Consider the following 18,488-nt stretch of genomic DNA (forward strand, 5'->3'; position numbering starts at 1 on the left):
ACTAAGGAGATGGCATTCAATATCGTGTATGATGTAAAAACTAAGCATTACAATACAACATATGCATGATATGAGTAATATAACCCTGCCAAGTTTGAGCATACACCTCAGGGGGATAATAGGACTGGTCATCTGCCTCTGAATCCTCCTCTGAAGAGCTATATGTAACCAGCAAGATATCTGCTTCAGCAGGTAGCATTGTATGCTCTGAAGACCTTGTTTTCACTCCAGATTTCTCCATCACCAATTCAAATGGCTGATGCACAGGAAGAGCAGTTGAATATACAAACATTATCAACAAAAGCAATGAGAAATACAGAAAAAGGACGGCATGATATAATTCACATATATGACGCTTGGCTAAACAGCATGACATTGCATAATTCACATATATAATGCCTTGCAACAAGATAGCATTGCATAATTCACATATATAATGTCTTGCAACAAGATGGCATTGCATAATTCACATATATGGTAATTAGACACTAAACAGGTGGCATTCACACAAAGCATGTTTAAACTAAGCAAATGACATAGCAATGCAAGATACCATACATACGATATGAGCAACATAACCCTGCCAAGGTAGAGCATGCACCTCGGGGGGATATAGGACTGGTCATCTGTCTCTGAATCCTCCTCTGAGGAGCTATCTGTAACCAGAAAGACATGCGCTTCGTCAGATAGCATTGTCTGCTCTGAAGACCTTGTTTCCACTCCAGATTTTTCCATGACCGTGCCGAATGGCTGATGCACGGGAAGAGTAATTGAATGTACTAAAATTGTTGACAAATTTAACACGTAATAAAAAATGATGTCATGATATAATTCACATATAAGATGACTGGCTAACCAGGGTGGCATTGCAAAATTCACATATATGATGTCTGGCTAAACAAGATGGCATTTCATGCTTCACATATATGATAAAGAAACTAAACAGATGTCATTGACACAAAGCATGTCTAAACTAAGCAGATGACATCTTTGATGTATACAGTAAGCAACGCAAGGCACCATATGCATGATATTACCAACATCAGCATGCCAAGTTAGAGCGTAGACCTCATGGGGTAAATAGGAGTGGTCTTCTGCTTCTGAATCCCCCTCAGAATAGTTATCTTCCTCTTGATTACAATCCGAAATGGGTGGAGGGGGGCTGCCTTTGCGCCCACCATGGAGCGATGTCTGCATGAAATTTTATTGCCACGCAAGGCTCGTCTCTTTTGCTCTACGTGTTCAGTTCCATTGTGTACAATAACTGACATGCATAGGAATAAAACATAGTGAGATTATGTAAGGAGTGCATGCAGAAATCCAGAGTGATGGTAGCAAACTGTGGATAGACCCAAAACCAATGATAGCAGGCAGATAATAGCTTTAGTTAAAAAATACAGATAATGGCTCCTTTAATGTTTGTTTGCACCCAACATGAAACTCATAGTAGACACCCGAGATTAACCAGATAGTAGACAGATAGTACTGATTGCTGCCCCAATATGTACCCCACAACCATTTAAAAACTCAAGTTTCAATATAAGTTTGGACCTGACTCGGAGTCTAATAGGTGAACACGACGATAAAGTAGCATGTCATCATATTAAGCGATGCATAACATAAGCAGACACGGAAGAGTGCGGCCTCTCTTGCGGACCCGTGTAGTCCTCAAGGTCATCTGCTCGGTTGATGATGGTAATGCAGTTGTCGTGGCTGCCGCCGGCGGGGAAGAAGATCTGAGGCGGCGAAAGACAGTCTGGAGAGCGGATCCCTGCTTTGGTGAACCCTTCCGTCGTTGGAGCAGCTGAGCTGGGTGGAACACAACACCGTAGGAGCAGGACAAACCACACAAGGTTTTCTTTGACACATATCTGTAACAGAAGTAATTGTGTAAGGGCTTGTTTGAATTTGAGGATTCTAACGATGCTGGGATAGGAAATAGACAGGAATAGGATAGGAATGCACGTGCAAAATAGAGAATTTAAAAACACAGGATTTCTGCCAATCTGGGTGTTTGGTTCACAAGAATTGGAAGATCACAGGATGCAAAGAAGCATGGTGTGATTAAGTCAAACCAAAAGAAGTGTACAACCTCTTTGGCGAAGCCATGTCGATCTCAGCGTGATTGGGTTGGCCGGTGAGGATGCTCTGACTGACTTGGCTGTCGGAGGAGGGGAAGAAGATCTTAGGCATCTAGATATGGAGCCCGAGGTACTTCTCCGCTATGATGGAGGGTTTCATCGTTGGAGCAGCTCTGGTGAGTTGTACGACGCCGAGGCTGAAGCAGGACAAGAGAGACAACGTTAACCTGAGTGGAATTCTAATAGCATCTCCAATAGATGACGTAAAATACATAACCACAAAGTGCTAGATGTAAAATACATCAGCCGCTCATCTCTTAACTTAACTGTCGAAACTGAATTTAACTGTCGAAACTGAACTTGACTGTCGAAACTGAATTTTGCTGTCGAAACTGAATTTTACTGTCGAAACTGAACGCACTAGAGGTGAGGCTACACGTCAGTCGACTGACTTTTTCATCTCCGGTCAGTCGATTTTGCAGCCGTTGGATATGAAATCAAGGGCCTGCAGTTCATCTTCAGCCTCCACCCCCCGAGCCGCCAGCCACCACCGGCCAAACAGCCGCCCACGGCCGGCGGTGCGCCGCCCCGAAAACACTCCCCACCGCCGGTCCGCCGCCGCCCCGGCCATCCCTCTAGGCCCCCCGTGCCGAGCTTTTTCTCCAGGGATCCCCACGCCACCGCCCCGCCACCGCCGGCGACCACCGCCCCCGCCCTGAACCCTAAGATAAATCGTGGGGTACCTCTCCGGCGAGCCCCCCTCCCCGCTGCGGCTGGTTCTTCCTTAACTCCAGCGAGCCCCCCCACCCCCTGAAAATCGACTGACCCAAAAGTCGATTCATTTGACTGAAGTGTAGCTAAATCGGAGCAGCATCGCAAGCAAGAACAAGAGCGAGAGCAGCAACGCGAGCAAGAGCAAGAGCAGACAAGGCAGGGGACCGAGAGCAAGAGCAGAGCAGCAGCGCGAGCGAGAGCTAAAGCAGCAGCAGCTCCTACTGATGTGGACGTTGCCGCTGAGGGAGCGACATCGTGGAGGCAGTGGCCGGTGACGCCGCAGTGGATGGAGCCGCGCCGTGTCGGCTCGGGACCGAGCGCCGGCAGCACCGTGAGATCGAATCAAGAAGAAAATGCGGCGATTAGTGTACAACCTCTTTGGTGGCGCAGATTAGGCCGCACCTTCATCCGAGGAAACGGTGATGATGATGCTCTTCCGGTGGTGCAGGTGAAGACGGTGGTGTGGGAATGGAGGTGGCGCGAAAGACGAGGGGAACGTCGGGGCAGCTCCTTGGAGGTGGAGGACGGGGTGGCTAAACCGGCGGGACGAGGAGATCGACGACGGATCCTCATCCGGTACGGTGGATGAGGGACATCGAGGTGTTGCTGTGGACGACGTCGTCGGGGAAGAGGCTCCGGCTGGGTGGCGGACGGAGCAGGGTGTGGGGTTTCGTCGCGGATTTTCCCGGCCTCGGTGTATGAATGGGTGGGCGGATGGGATGGGAGTGGGGTACCATGGCTTAGGGACGCGCTTGTCCGAAATGCGGGGTAAGTTACGAAAATACCCCCACCGATTTGAGGCGGTTCTTTCAGTTTAGGGGTATCACGGGCATTTTGCATGTCAGGATTTCACAAGAGGTGGGATTTTTCGTGTGCGTTATAATTTTGGAATAGCAAGGCGCGGGTTGAGATGGAGGGAGTTGTCGGAGCACAACGAGACAAAGATTTATCTTAAATATTTCGGGGTAACAAGGCGCGGGTTGAAGAGGCGGGAGTGTCGCAGCACGATAGACAGAGACGCTAGCTTGAAATTTCGGCATAACAAGGCGTGGCTTGAAATTTCGGGAGAACAAGCTTAACGTGTACCCAAAAAAAGACAATTTAGACTAGTATGATATACTACGTACAATGTGTTTAACACGCACAACACACACAGACACCATTTAGACTAGTAAGGTACAGGTGCATTGCATGCATGAGATTTGGCGACCAAATTATGAATAAATACCACATTATAGCATGTAAGCTTTGAGTCATATATGCATGATGTAGATGTTCGTTTAATTCTTATAGTTCATTTCATTCAAAATCATCTAGGTTTTATAAGAAAGCTAATCTATTTTAAGATTCATGGAATTGTGCGTTGTAAGGAATAAAGTAAAAACAAATCATGTAGAAAAACATTTGGGCAATTCTGATAAGGAAGATTCTAGAACAAAGAAGAAGTGCTTGTGTTTTGAGGTTTGTGCATTATGCTTAAGTTCAACCATAGAGTCTTCTAGATTGTACATGTGGCAAAATCTGGTGGAATGTAGATGATATCCACTGGCCAGTAGTGCTCAATTTTTCCAGCTCCGCACCATCGGATTGGCCTCATCCAACGACCATCTTTCAAAGTTAAAGTTATCTGCACACTATATAAAAAATATAATATATAGTATATATAGGGGTATAGATATAGATATGTGATGCGAAAGCCACCATCATCTCCAATTAGAATAGTGTGTCCATGCACGGATGCAATGTGGCCAAATGATGTCTGCCATCGGTGTCTCAAATTCAAACTAGTCTAGCCTTGTTCAATGTGTATACATTACAACATGCTCGTTTCCAAACCACGCCGCGCAAATCTCCATTATATTCATGCATGCATGGGTTTCAAACATCATGATCTCTTATTCAAATATTTGAATTCAACTTTACATTGATTATGACATCACCTAGTCTTTTACACCCACACATTGGTCTTCTCTTTATAATTGTACCACTAACTTTCTCTCGTGCATGCATGCACACACACTACCAGTCAGCATTATCCATCGCACACGTGCGATCTTTTTCTTTAGGTCGGTCTTCCATGAAGGCACACACACACACACATCCCCCTCTCCATCATATCAGGGATTCTTTATCTCTCACGTGCATGCGCAACGATCGATGTTCCTCTATGTGTGTGTGTATATAGCTAGGTCTTTCATAGTTTTCCACATAAACCGATCAATCTATATATCTAGTGAGGTCTCACCCTCTTTCCCACGTCCACATCGATCAATCTATACCTCTCTATATAGGATTACATATATAGCTAATACACCCACATTAATTATATATCCAACGCCCCGCTCTCATCATCCATGCCTTCCGCTTCATCTCTCAGACGCGCGCACAATGGCGAAGACAGGGGCAGCAAGGGCCCTGCCCCCCTAACATCACTATATATCGAGGCTAATAGGAATGTGATCATTAGACAATTGCTGGTAAAAATGGTTTAAGTTGATGAATTGGCCCTCCTCGTAAAGGATTAGCAATGCTTGGCCCCCTAGCTCATGGGACATTTTTCATGGCTCCGCCACTACGCGCAACAGCGCACGTTCTCGCCCCCTCTCTCTAAATATCGATCTCGCAGTTGTGCACTCCTTCATAATCTCCCTCCACTCGGCCCCTCGCACCATCTTCTAGCCCCCCACCGGATTTTGCCACATGTACAATCTAGCAGACTCCATGGTTGAACTTAAGCATAATGCACAAATCTCAAAACAACAGTGGTTCTCCTTTGTTCTAGAATCTTCCATATCATAACTGCCCAAAGTTTTTTCCTAGTTGAATTGCCATTATTTATTTTTACTTTATGCTTTACAACGCACAATTCCATGAATCATAAAATAGATTAAGGGATTCTTTGATTCAAAGGATTCTCAAAGGAATTTTGGAGGATTCTAATCCTTAGAATTTTTCCTATCTTGGTTGTTTGATTCGTAGGATTGTAAACCATAGGAATTTTTCCATATGATTCATTTGCACTAGATTTCATAGGAAACATCCCATCCACTCAAACCTCTTTGAAAGAATTCTGTGTTTTTTTGATGCACAATCAAACACTCGTACAATCCTGTAGGATTCAAGACGACATTCCACTCTAATCCCATGTTCTTCCTATTCCCGCGTTTTGGAAATCCTACGAATCAAAGAGGCCCTAGGTTTTTTATAAAAACTAATTGATTTTGAATGAGATGAACTATAAGAATTAAACGAAGGTCTACATCAGGCATATATGACTCAGAGCTTACATGCTATAGTGTGGTATTTATTCATAATTTGGTTGCAAAATCTGGCGCGTGCAATGCACGTGTACCTTACTAGTACTTCGAGTATGTGCAAAACACAGTGGCATGCTACACAGTGTCTCTCTTACAGTTCATGAAGCCACGTGGCACATGTGGAGGCGTTGTCGCGACATCCTTGTGTGGATTGATCACAGTGACGTGCTGCTGGTTCCAGAAGAATGTACTTGTCCTGCCTGAGCCACACTGGCGGTACATGCACGAAGCGAAGATGTGCATGCACGCCACGCACGCACTCATTCCCTCGCACGCACACGCGGGTACACGGGCGGACACAATTTTGTACCAAGATCCACCCCCATGTGATAATTTGACGCGTGTAAAGTCCTTCACTTCATTGATGGTCAATTAATACAACACATGCAAATTGAGTGGACGTGAGGGAGGAAGAAAGACATTACTACTCCACTGCGCGCATGCGAGTAGTTAAATCATGGGTTGCTAGTAGTACTTCCATTGGTCTCCTTCATATTTTGTGCCAATTTTGACAGTAACATAATATTTATGCTTCTGAGCAGTGTAGTCTACTTGAAATTTATGTTCCACTAAACTCATCGGGAGCCGTTTCGGGCCTCGAAACCAAAACCCATCAATTTATACCTTGTTCCCATCACATTCGAAAGTACTAGTGCTACAATTAAGTGCCAGCCTGCTCACACCTACTAGTACGTACCAAACCTGAACGTGTTCCCACTATGCAGGTATTAGTACTAGTGCTAGTACTTAGGTTATAAAAAGGGGAACTACCTAATCGAAAATTACTCTACCTTTCCTCCTCATAAGTGCTTCTTCTTCGTCCGTCCTTGCCATGTCCAGTGCGCAGAGCTCTAGGTCGAGAACTACTCGTAACAAGGGAGCGGCAACCAAGGCTGCGGAAAAAAAGAGGGCTCGTCGCCACGTATAGACCTCGAAAGATCTCTCATGGGCTGGCGATGGCTCCCAGGAGCGCCCTAGCCGCAGAGGCGAACATGCTGAGCTAGCGGCGCTGGAGTCGTTATCCCTCGATGGCATGCCCGATCAGCTCAAGAAGCACCTTAATAAGCAGAAGGAGTTCATCCACAGCTTGGTGGAGCTACTGAAGGATAGCCTCGACGACATGCCCACTGAGCTCAATAAGCAGGGGGAGTTGACCGCCGGCTTGGTGATGCTGCTGAAGAAGAGCATTGCCTCAGAGAAGAAGGCGACCGGCGAAACCCTGCAACTTTAGGAGGACAAGGCGAAGCTCTGCCACGAGCTCGACCTACTGAAGGAGAAGAACGCTGGCTGGAAGAAGTTGCATGAGAGCAGTAGTTCCTTGATGAAGATGCTGTAGGCCCTCGTCATGGAACAGAAGGAGGAGTTGGCGAAGCTCTGCATCGAGCACCCGACTGCTGTCAAGGTACGTAATGCGGCCGTGGAACAGATGATGAAGGCTCGCGTCGAGAAATCCCGCGTCATGGACAGAATGAAGAAGATGGCGGAGGAGACGCGCAAGGATATGGAGGTCGTGGAGGCGATGAAGAAGCAGTTACGACTCCGCGGCGAATTAGATCATTTGGGGTGATAATCTTCCTTCTTCTTTTGCTCCTGTGTTTCTTCTTTTGCTTCGGGTGTTTCGCCGCACGTGTCACGTTCTCTGCGTGGCATGAATAGAACAATGCTAACAATGAAATGACTAGCAAATTAGATCATTTTTTATCGCCATATGGCACTGGGCTGCCGTGTTTCATGCTCCTCCATCGTAGTACTGCTCCAGTGGAAAACTTGAGTATACCGCACGGTTCTTTACTCCTCCTTAGGTCGTCGGCACATTTATACGAGCAGTCAAATCACAAGGCCCCGCCTTCCAGCAGTAATGAGCTGTCAAATCACAAAGGCCCTCGCCTCTCGTGAAAAGGACCAAGCTAGACTACCCCACCCTCTATCCTTTTAAAAAAATGTATACATTTATACAGTAGTAGTATCGATGGATTGCGCCATGGAGCAAAACTAACAAGATGAAATTAAAGAAAAAAGGTGGTACATATAGAGAGCGCTCGTCGCCAAATTATGCATATACTATATGACACTACCCACTATGAAGGTACTAGTAACATAGACTAGTAACTAGTCTATGTTACTCTCCACTATGACCAGCCAAAGTCGAGGCACGGATACCAATGAGGGCTTGGTTGTGTCCATACTTGGACAACTCACCCGACTGCATGCGCACCAGGCAGACGAAGCTCGTGTCGTGTTGGTGCCGTGTGCGGCCCGCACATTAACCAAAACCTCGCGCCTCCATCTTAGCCTCCGCGTTTTAAACTTCTCAATCTCAAGGCCAAGGAGCAACGTGAAACCTGTGATAGAGCCAATCGGATGGTTGAGAACACTACAATTCGTAGCTGCAGATGCGTGTGTGAGAGAGGACGAGTGCGTGTGTGCGCCTCTTCTCAGAGTACAAGTGTATGTGGGTGGCATCGACCTAGGGAGCAGTGATGGTGCGTGCGAGAAGTCCCGAGAGATAGGTGTAATGCGTCTGAAAAAAGACTAGTCTATAGCTCACCACGAGGCTATTCCTGTCGAACGCCAAGCGTAAGATATGTATCCGACGGTGCCAGTTTTTGCACGTACACAGCAGTAGAAAAAGAACTAGTACCATGGCATATGCTACACCACGGCTGAGAAAACGTGCCGACGTTACGCCATCCGGGAATAGTGCCGCACTTCGAAACTAGAACCGTCAATAAATTTTGAGCGCGTCTCGTCACATTCCAAATTACTACTGCTACCACGCTATATTTAATTGCAAACCTGTTCACACCGATCACAACCTAAACGGTTTCCCACTTAGGAGCGTATTAGTAGTACTCGGTTATAAATACTACTATGCTAAGATGACTGCACATTCCTCCTCAACTCCTCATCCACAAGAAACAATCAAGTCAATCAAGCCATAGCCAGCGTGAGTTCTGGGTCGAGAGATTTCCACCAGAGAGAGGTGAGCATGGAAGTGGAAGCACGAGAGATGTCCCGCCTCACCGCGAAAGCAGCCGACATGTCCAGCCGCGCAGCAGTAGCAGCATAGAGGTCACGCCGCGCCACTGAAGCAGCACGGAGGTCCCGCCGCGCCGTCGATGTATCAGACTAGTCCGGCCACGCCGCGGAAGCAACAGAGATGTCCCGGCGCGCCGCCGAAGCAGCACGGAGGTCCCGCCTCGCCGTGGCAGCCTGGGAAAATTTCTCGTGAGCAGGCGAGGACTCTTACAGGCGCATGCATGCGATTGTCCATAGACAGATGGATCAGATCTCCGGCTGGGCGAGGTTGCAGGACGAGGCTACTGCCGTCATCCGGCAACTAGGGGAGGGCAATGCGAAGCTCCGGGGCGAGCGCGACCTGCTGAGGGCGAAGATCGCCAGAACGGCGAAGCAGGAGGAGGAGACCGCTGCCTTGTTGCAGAGGACGGGCATCATCATCAAGAAACTTATGGACGAGAATGCCATGCTCCGCATCGAGCGCAACATGCTGGTGGAGGAATCCATGGATGCTGCCAAGCAGCGTATTAAGGACATGAAACTGATGAAAGAGATCATCGCCCGCTGCGAGAACTAGTCTCCGCGAACTGCAGCGCATAAAGAAAGTAGAGATCAGCGAGCCAGATCGTTGTATGCGTCCTCCTTCTTCTTTTGCCCTTGTGTATTTCGGGCGTAGCCGCATGTGGCTTTTTAATTATCTTCCTAATTATGTAAGAAAATTATTATCCACTCTCGTCGTCCTTATATATATTCATCAGTCTTGCTATAAGTCGCAGTAGATGCTATATAGGTCCGTCGGATCTTACATCAAGATCCGTGCAAAATTTTCTTTCCTGATTTACTTTTTTCTCTCTTAAATCTCAGTCGAGTGAGACATTGCCACACCATTAAACAGAGGCTCGGGCGCCATTAATAGAGACCTTGGGAGAGAGGTGGACGACAGATGGAGGTTAAAGGGCTCTCCTCCCGATAAGCACGCGCAGGGGTCTGATCGCACACCTCCCGTACTCAAATAGATACCCTGCACGGCGCCTCCTAGCTGATAAAAAAGGGGACGCGTGGCGGCACGTAAATGGTAAATAGAACGCCCACGGTTTCAATATTACTTGTGTTTCCGATTGTAACATGACATCACTTGTTCCAAAATGACTTTGTTGATTGTTAATGTGTGTGCCTTCGCAAATCGAACAACAAAATTACCACAGCATGTTGGTGCCATGTCATGACACCAAGCCAAGTTTCATGATTTTCATGCGTGTTTTGGATTTGCAGGAATTAAAAAACCAAGTTTCTCAATGTTTCCAGCCGAGCCATGACGCGCAGATGTTTGAATTTCATTCCCATTTCTGGCATGGGACCTAGAAATTTACCCGAGGACACAGATGTGATTTTCAACTAGCTTTGGTGCACCGGAGCATGTGCTTGTATTTAAAATTTTAATTATGCACACAAAGGTGACACGTTCCCTCTCATAACCAGGTGCCTTCTTGAGAGAAGCTCCGGTTTGCAAGAAACTTATACCAAAACTTGTTCCTATTCTGCAAAAAATTTACCACAGCATGGTAGTACCATGACATGACACCATGCCAAGTTTCATGATTTTCAGGCGTGTTTTGGATTTACAAGAATTTTAAAACCAAGCTTCTCAATGTTCTCGGCCGAACCACGATGCCCAAATGTTTGAATTTCATTCCCATTTCTTGCATGGGACCTAGAAATTCACCCGAGGACACACATGTGATTTTTCAATCAACTTTGGTGCACGGGAGCATGTGCTTGTAGTTCAAATTTGAATTATGCACATTAAATGACCAGAAACTCAATTAATGTATAAAAAGGCCAAACGAACCCGGAATAATTCCAAAATTTAATAGGGCACTCATATAGTTCTATGTTGCCCCTGTAAAGAAAATCTTGGGGAAGGCAACGTATATTGTTTTGCACACAAAGGTATAAAGAAATAAAGAAATAAAGAAATTAGCATACCTATTTAATTCTTGGGTTCTTATTATTTTTGCACTAGTTGTGTATCACTAGTCAGTTTTGCCATTAGAGTTACAACTACTCAAAAAATGCCATCGATCCGTGAGATGCCTGCTCAAAAAATGCAATTAGATATCTAAAAAATGCCATCGTTAAGTTAGATGTTTGCTCAGAAATGCCATTAGACATTGTTATTTTCACGTCAAACCCGTTGACCATGTTACATGACAAAAATAAGCCGATTCTCACAATGATAAGTTAATGGTGTCCAGCACAACACACCACTCAAATAAAACTAAGCACCCTGGAAATTCTTTGACCAAACAAAGCACCCTGAAATTCTTTGACAACTAAACTGCTGGCTATATGACGTTGGCCATATATATTGTGCGTATATAATGTGAAGAAACGAGTGGTAGTACTATACCAACTAAAAGATGAAATGTACGAAATATAATGAGAAGAAACATAACATAGTTCTGGTGGGGCTCAGCACAACACACCCCTCAATTAAAACTAAGCACACCAGAAATTAAACTAAGCAACTCATCCGGTAGACACTGCATTAGAACCACCATGAGCAACGACACTGCCACCTTACTCGGAGTCCTCGTCCACGTCCTCGACTTCGTCCTTGTCCCTCTTCCTCTTGGGCGATACTTCTTTGCTTGAACCACACACTTGGCTCTTGCTCTTCATCCAACCCTTGTAGATATTGAAACAAAGGTAGCCATCCATTGCAGCGTAGTGGATGTGGTCTATATCTAGTACAGTCCACTGCCATGCACGATGAAACGTGTGAGGACGTTTCTTTAGTTCACCGTACGAAGGATGAACCATGGCTCCTGCCAGGGTCAGCATTGAAGGCTGATCAAGGGAGGGCACCAGCCCTTCCTTCTGGAGGTCGAAGGGGTCACCTACAACGAGGCCAATCCAACCCAGGATTTCCTTGTCGTTCCTAAAGTCTACAGTAACGAATTTGACTCGGCCGCCCTTGAGGAACTTCTTAAATTCCTCGCACTCAACGTCGGCATGGCATATGTGGTAGACCAAGCATAAGTCATGCACGCAAACCTGGATCACGGCGGGCTTCTTCTTCTCTACCTCCTTTAGTTTCTTCTCGCTTCCCAGGACTGTGGTGTACTCAACATCTAGCCCAGCGACCCACTCATCATTTGAGTTTTTGAACATGCGTTTGAAGCGAGCAAGGCATTCTTTCACCGTTGCGGAAGAACGGGTGTAGATGACGTCGAACTCATCGCCGGTGATGGTTCTAACCTTGTACTCACCGCCGATCATGGAGATTTGGGACGCCATCACTACAAAAAAAATACACTTCCGTGATGATACGTGTTTGTCATAGTAGGTCGCGTTTTTTGTCATGCATGTACATCCATGACAAATTTATGACAGAATCAAGATAGTCATACCTGTGCTGCCGTAGAAGTGTTCCATGACATTACCAAAATTATCATCACGGAAGTGTCCACTTCCATGACGATAAATCGCGCGTCATAGAAGTGCTTTCGTCAAGGGTGACCGACACATGGCATCCACCGTAACGGAACGCTGTTAAGCTATCGGGTCGGGTTTTGGATCCGATAACCCGTTAACAGCCCTGACCAATGGGGATTTTCCACGTGTAAAATCATCATTGGCTAGAGGAAACACGTGTCGGCTCATCGTTGGGACAGATGTCATCCACTCACTAGACAGAAGGCACCTATGATACATCGACACATGGCACGGCCCAACAGTGGCCCATTCCTGTGAAAAGGCCGGCCCGTTTGACTTGGTCAAAAGCTGGCGGGCCAGCCCATGGAAAGCCTCTTAACGGCCTGTTCGCATATAGCCCATTTACAGCCCGCTAACCCAAGGCCCGTTACGCCCTATCCGAATTAGGCCTAGTAGCGTCATCTGGGCCATCCAATATGATTCCAGCCCGTTTTCACTTCTGGCCCATGTATAGCCCACGACGTCTTTCGGCCCATATGAGGCCCTTTGTAACTCTTGGCCCATTAGCGGCCCATGCTGAAACTGGCCCGTAATAAACAGTGTATTACTTTACACCCATTAACGGCCTGTGGTGAAACTGGCCCGTAATGAACAGTGTATCACTTTATACCCATTAATGGCCCGTTATTCCGTTGGGCCGTTTCCAGCCCAAGTTAACTTTCGGCCTTCTGAGGGCCCATTTATTCTTGGGCTCATTTGCAGCATTCGGTTACTTACGGCCCGTTACTGTCATTTTCTGCTTGTGGGCCAAATTCAGCCCGTCGTTACAGTCGGCCCGTTTGTGGATCGTTAGTCTGTTGGGCCATTTTCATAGCATCACCAAATACGGCCTATTAACGATGGCCCGTTATGGTCGGCCCATGAACGGACGATTCCAACTCTAGCCCGTTTACGGCCATAATGCGGTCTGTTTGGCCCATGTTTGGCCAATCGATCATACAGCCCGTATAAGGCCCATTGATGATACGGCCCGCAGAAGGCCCATTGTTTCTACGGCCCATAGAAGGCCCATTGTTTCTATGGCCCGTAGAAGGCCCACTATTTCTACGGCCAGTAGGAGGCCCAGTGTCACTACAGTAAACATTAGCCCATGGTTATTGTGGCCTAGTTTTAAAAAATAGGTTATTGCAGCCAGTAGCTAACTGCGGAAAAAGAACTGCAATGACTACAAGCAAACAAATAAACAAGACAACAAGGAAATAAATAAGCAAGCAACTAACGCTAGGCTATCATGGCTATTACACATATTACATCCACTGGGCATCAAAGTTCGCCACCAGTGCAAATATAGGGAACAAAGCAGCATATCATATACACTGGTTGTCAAAGTTGGCGACCAGCACAAATAAACGCCGCAGCAAATAAATCCAGAACTGAAACCACTTCAAAAGATCTCAAGAAACAATATCCTGGGTACCCATAATGCTGGCAAGATGCTTAGCAAGCTTATTAACTTTCTCTTGTTTGGCGCTTAAATCCTCCAGCGCTTGCTCTTGCACCAGAAAATATGCATCTGAATTCTGCAGGGACTTCCTCAGTCCTTCAGCTTCCTGTCGCAGCACATCTGATCGATGTCTTTCAACTTGAAGTTGAGACTCAAGAAGACGAATTGATTCAGGCAGCGAGTTCGAAGAGCTTGTGCCAGCAGTAGTGGCCAGTAACTCGAACACTACATCAAGACAGGACTTTTGGGTTCCCTCACTGTCGTCAAGATAGTTTTTATCAGCTTTCTTGGAGACCAACAAGGATGTCTCACTATCTTGAACCTTATCTGCATTACTTCCTTTACCATTGGATAACGCGGTACTGTTCTCCAATATTTTGTCCGCATTCTAAAAGAGAAACAAGTAGACACATCACACGTTTACCATGTTGTATATGAAACTCATTTTGGTAAATGAGTTCAGTAGTAAAGTGGACAGGATAACAGCATGAAACAAACATATATCTATGTACCATGGTCACTTTATGGTCTATATCATTCTAGTTTTTGTTGCCAAATCAAGATAGAGACACAGTTCAAATAATATTTGTTCAAGACAAAGCAGAATAGACAGAATATAAGTGTGGGTAACTATAGAGCAATAACAACACTTGTAATGTGCATGACATGAGAACATAACTGTTTATTCAATTGAAACTGAAATCAACATAGAGCAGGTTACAACAGCAAACCAGTTAAAGAAACAGGTTTAAAACATACCTGTTGCGCCATTGGAGTTTCAATTCCATCCTTCAAATTTGAAAATAGTTGGTATGAGTAAATACAGTAATGCAAGAGCAAAGGAGTATGAACCACAGCTACAGAACCTGACCTGAGAACAAATCTTCTTCTCCTTTAAGCATTGAGTTGGGATTCGGAGTGGTGGTTCTCGTGCTTTGGGCACTGCAGTTCCCTTACTAACTGTTCGTGTTTGGGTGCTCTGTGGTCGAGACGGTGTTGTGTCAACTGGAACTGGGTTACTATCTACCGGGGTTGGGGTTAGAAGGGTGTAGCTGGTTCTCTGTCCAACTGGGTAGGGGTACAATCTGCGAGAGTCTGGGTTATGTGTGGTGGATCTGGTCCTTGGGCAAGTACAACCGTGGTTCTATCTGCATCAACTGGTAGCACTATCTTTTCTGAAGACCGTGTTGTTACTCCCTTAGATACTGCCATCACGCTCTCCAATTCAAATGGCTGATAAACAAGAAAAGTAATTGAAAGTATAGACATTGTATGATAGACAGGTGCAATGGACAGTGGGGAATAAAAGAGGGCATGCAATAATTCATATTTATGTTGTCTAACCAAACAGGATAGCATGACACAATTTCACATATATGATGGCTAACTAAACAGGATAGCATGACACAATTTCACATTATGATGGCTAACTAAAAAAGATGGAAAGACATAGTTCAAAATATGAGACTATGTAAACAGGATGACATGACATAACTATATAATGTGTTTATTAAATAGGTTGGCATGCCATAATTCACATACATTCACGGATAGAATGCCATAATTCAAAATATGATGACTGTAAACACTAAACAGGATGAGATGATATAACTATATGATGTCTTTATTAAATGGGTTGCCATGCCATAATTCAGATAGATAATGTGTATGTACTATGTAAACATGATGGCATGATATAATTCAAATATATGATTTATATAGTAAGCAAGTAAGCAGATGGCAATCCATATATGATGTAAAAACTAAGCAATGCAAGACAACATGCATGACATGGGTAATATAACCCTGCCAAGTTTGAGCATAAACATCAGGGGGGAAATAGGACTGGTCATCAGTCTCTGAATCCTCCTTTGAGGAGCTCTCTGTAACCAGCAAGATGTCTGCTTCAGCAGGTAGCATTGTCTGCTCTGAATACCTTGTTTTCACTCCAGATACTTCCATCACCGCTTCAAATGGCTGATGCACAGGAAGAGTAGTTGAATATACAAACATTGTCGACAAATGGAACACGTAATACAAAAAAATTATAGCATGATATAATTCACATACATGATGATTGGCTAAACAGCATGGCATTGCATAATTCACATATATAATGCCTTTGCAACAAGATAGCATTGTATAACTCACATATATAATGTCTTGCAACAAGATGGCAATGCATAATTCACATATATGGTAATTAGACACTGAACAGGTGGCATTCACACAAAGCATGTCTAAACTAATCAAATGACATAGCAATGCGAGACACCATATGCACGATATGAGCAACATAACCCTGCCAAGTTAGAGCATACACCTCGGGGGGGGGATAAGACTGGTCCTCTGTCTCTGAATCCTCCTTTGAGGAGCTATCCATAACCAGCGAGATATGCGCTTCGTCAGATAGCATAGTCTTCTCTGAAGACCTTGTTTTCACTCCAGAATTTGCCATCACCATGTCAAATGGCTGATGCACACGAAGAGCAGTTGAATGTACTAACATTGTTGACAAATGTAATATGTAACGAAAAAAGTATGGCCTGATATAATTTACATATAAGATGACTGGCTAAAAAATTCACATATATGATGCCTGGCTAAACAAGATGGCGTTGCATAATTCACATAAACGATGAATAAACTAAACAGATGGCATTCACACAAAGGATGTCTAAACTAAGCAGATGACATATGTAGCAACATGTGGATAGACCCAAAACCAATAATAGCAGGCAGATAATGGCTTCAGTTAAAAAATACAGATAATGGCTTCTTTACTATTCGTTTCCCACCCAACATGAAACTCATAGTAGACACCGGAGATTAACTAGATAGTAGATAGATACTATTGATAGGGGCCCCGATATGTACCCCACAACCATTTAAAACTCAAGTTTGACCATTAGTTTGGAGCTAACTCAGAGTCTAATCAGTGAACATGATGATAAAGTAGCATGTAATATTAAGCGATGCATAACGTAAGCAGACACGAAAGAGTGCGACCTCTCTTGCGGACTCGTGTAGTCCTCGAGGTCATCTGCTCGGTTGATGATGGTAATGCAGTTTTCATGGCTGCCCGCGGCGGGGAAGAAGATCTGAGGCGGCAAAAGACAGTCTGGAGGCCGGATCCCTGCTGTGCTGGACCCTTCTGTCATTAGAGCAGCTGAGCTGGGGTGGACGACGGCGCAGCAGGAGCGGGACAAACCACGCAAGGTTTTCTTTGACAACTATTTGTAAGAGAAGTAATTTTGTAAGGGCTCATTTGAATTGGAGGATTCCAACAATGCAGGGATAGGAAATAGACAGGAATAGGATAGGAATGCACGTGCAAAACAGAGAATTTAAAAACACAGGATTTCTGCCAATCTGGGTGTTTGATTCACAACAATTGGAAGATCACAGGATGCAAAGAAGCATGGTGAGATTAAGTCAAACCACAAGAAAATGTACGGTTATAATGCTATTATGCTACTATCTCTTAGTCTTGTGCTTGATGAATAGGAATTTGAAAAGGAGGACATGTGAAAATTAAAATTCCTACGTTTTTTATTTCAACGAGACACTAAAGGAACAAATCCGTGTGCTCAGTGGACAATATATATAACATGTAGTGTAAAAAAGAGATGCAACAAGTGTACAACCTATTTGGCGAAGCCATGTCGATCTCAGCGTGATTGGGTTGGCCGGTGAGGATGCTCCGGCTGACTTTGCTATCGGAGGAGGGGAAGAAGATCTTAGGCGTCTGGAGATGGAGCCCGAGGTACTGCTCCGCTGTGATGGAGGGTTTCGTCATTGGAGCTGCTCCGGTGAGTTGTACGATGCCGAGGCTGAAGCAGGACAAGAGAGACAACGAACAACGTTAACCTGAGTGGAATTCTAATAGCATCTCCACTACATGACGTAAAATACATAACCACAAAGTGCTAGATGTAAAATAAATCAGTCGCTCATCTCTGAACTTAACTGTCGAAACTGAACTTAACTGTCAAAACTGAACTTAACTGTCGAAACTGAACTTAACTGTCGAAACTGAACTTAACTGTCGAAACTGAATGTTGTTGTCGAAACTGAACACACTAGCAAGGTGAGGCTACACGTCGGTCGACTGACTTTTTCATCTCTGGTCAGTCGATTTTGCAGCCGTTGGATACGAAATCAAGGGCCTGCGATTCATCTTCAACCTCCACCCCCCTGAGCCGCCAGCCACCACCGGCAAAACAGCAGCCCCCCGCCGCCCGCAGCCGGCGGTGCGCCGCCCCGCTCACCCTGAAAACACTCCCCGCCGCCGCCCCGGCCATCCCTCTAGGCCCCCCCGTGCCGAGTTTTTTCTCTGGCGATCCCCACGCCACC

This window comes from Triticum aestivum, chromosome 7D (assembly GCF_018294505.1).
Source record: "Triticum aestivum cultivar Chinese Spring chromosome 7D, IWGSC CS RefSeq v2.1, whole genome shotgun sequence".
NCBI lineage: Eukaryota > Viridiplantae > Streptophyta > Magnoliopsida > Poales > Poaceae > Triticum > Triticum aestivum.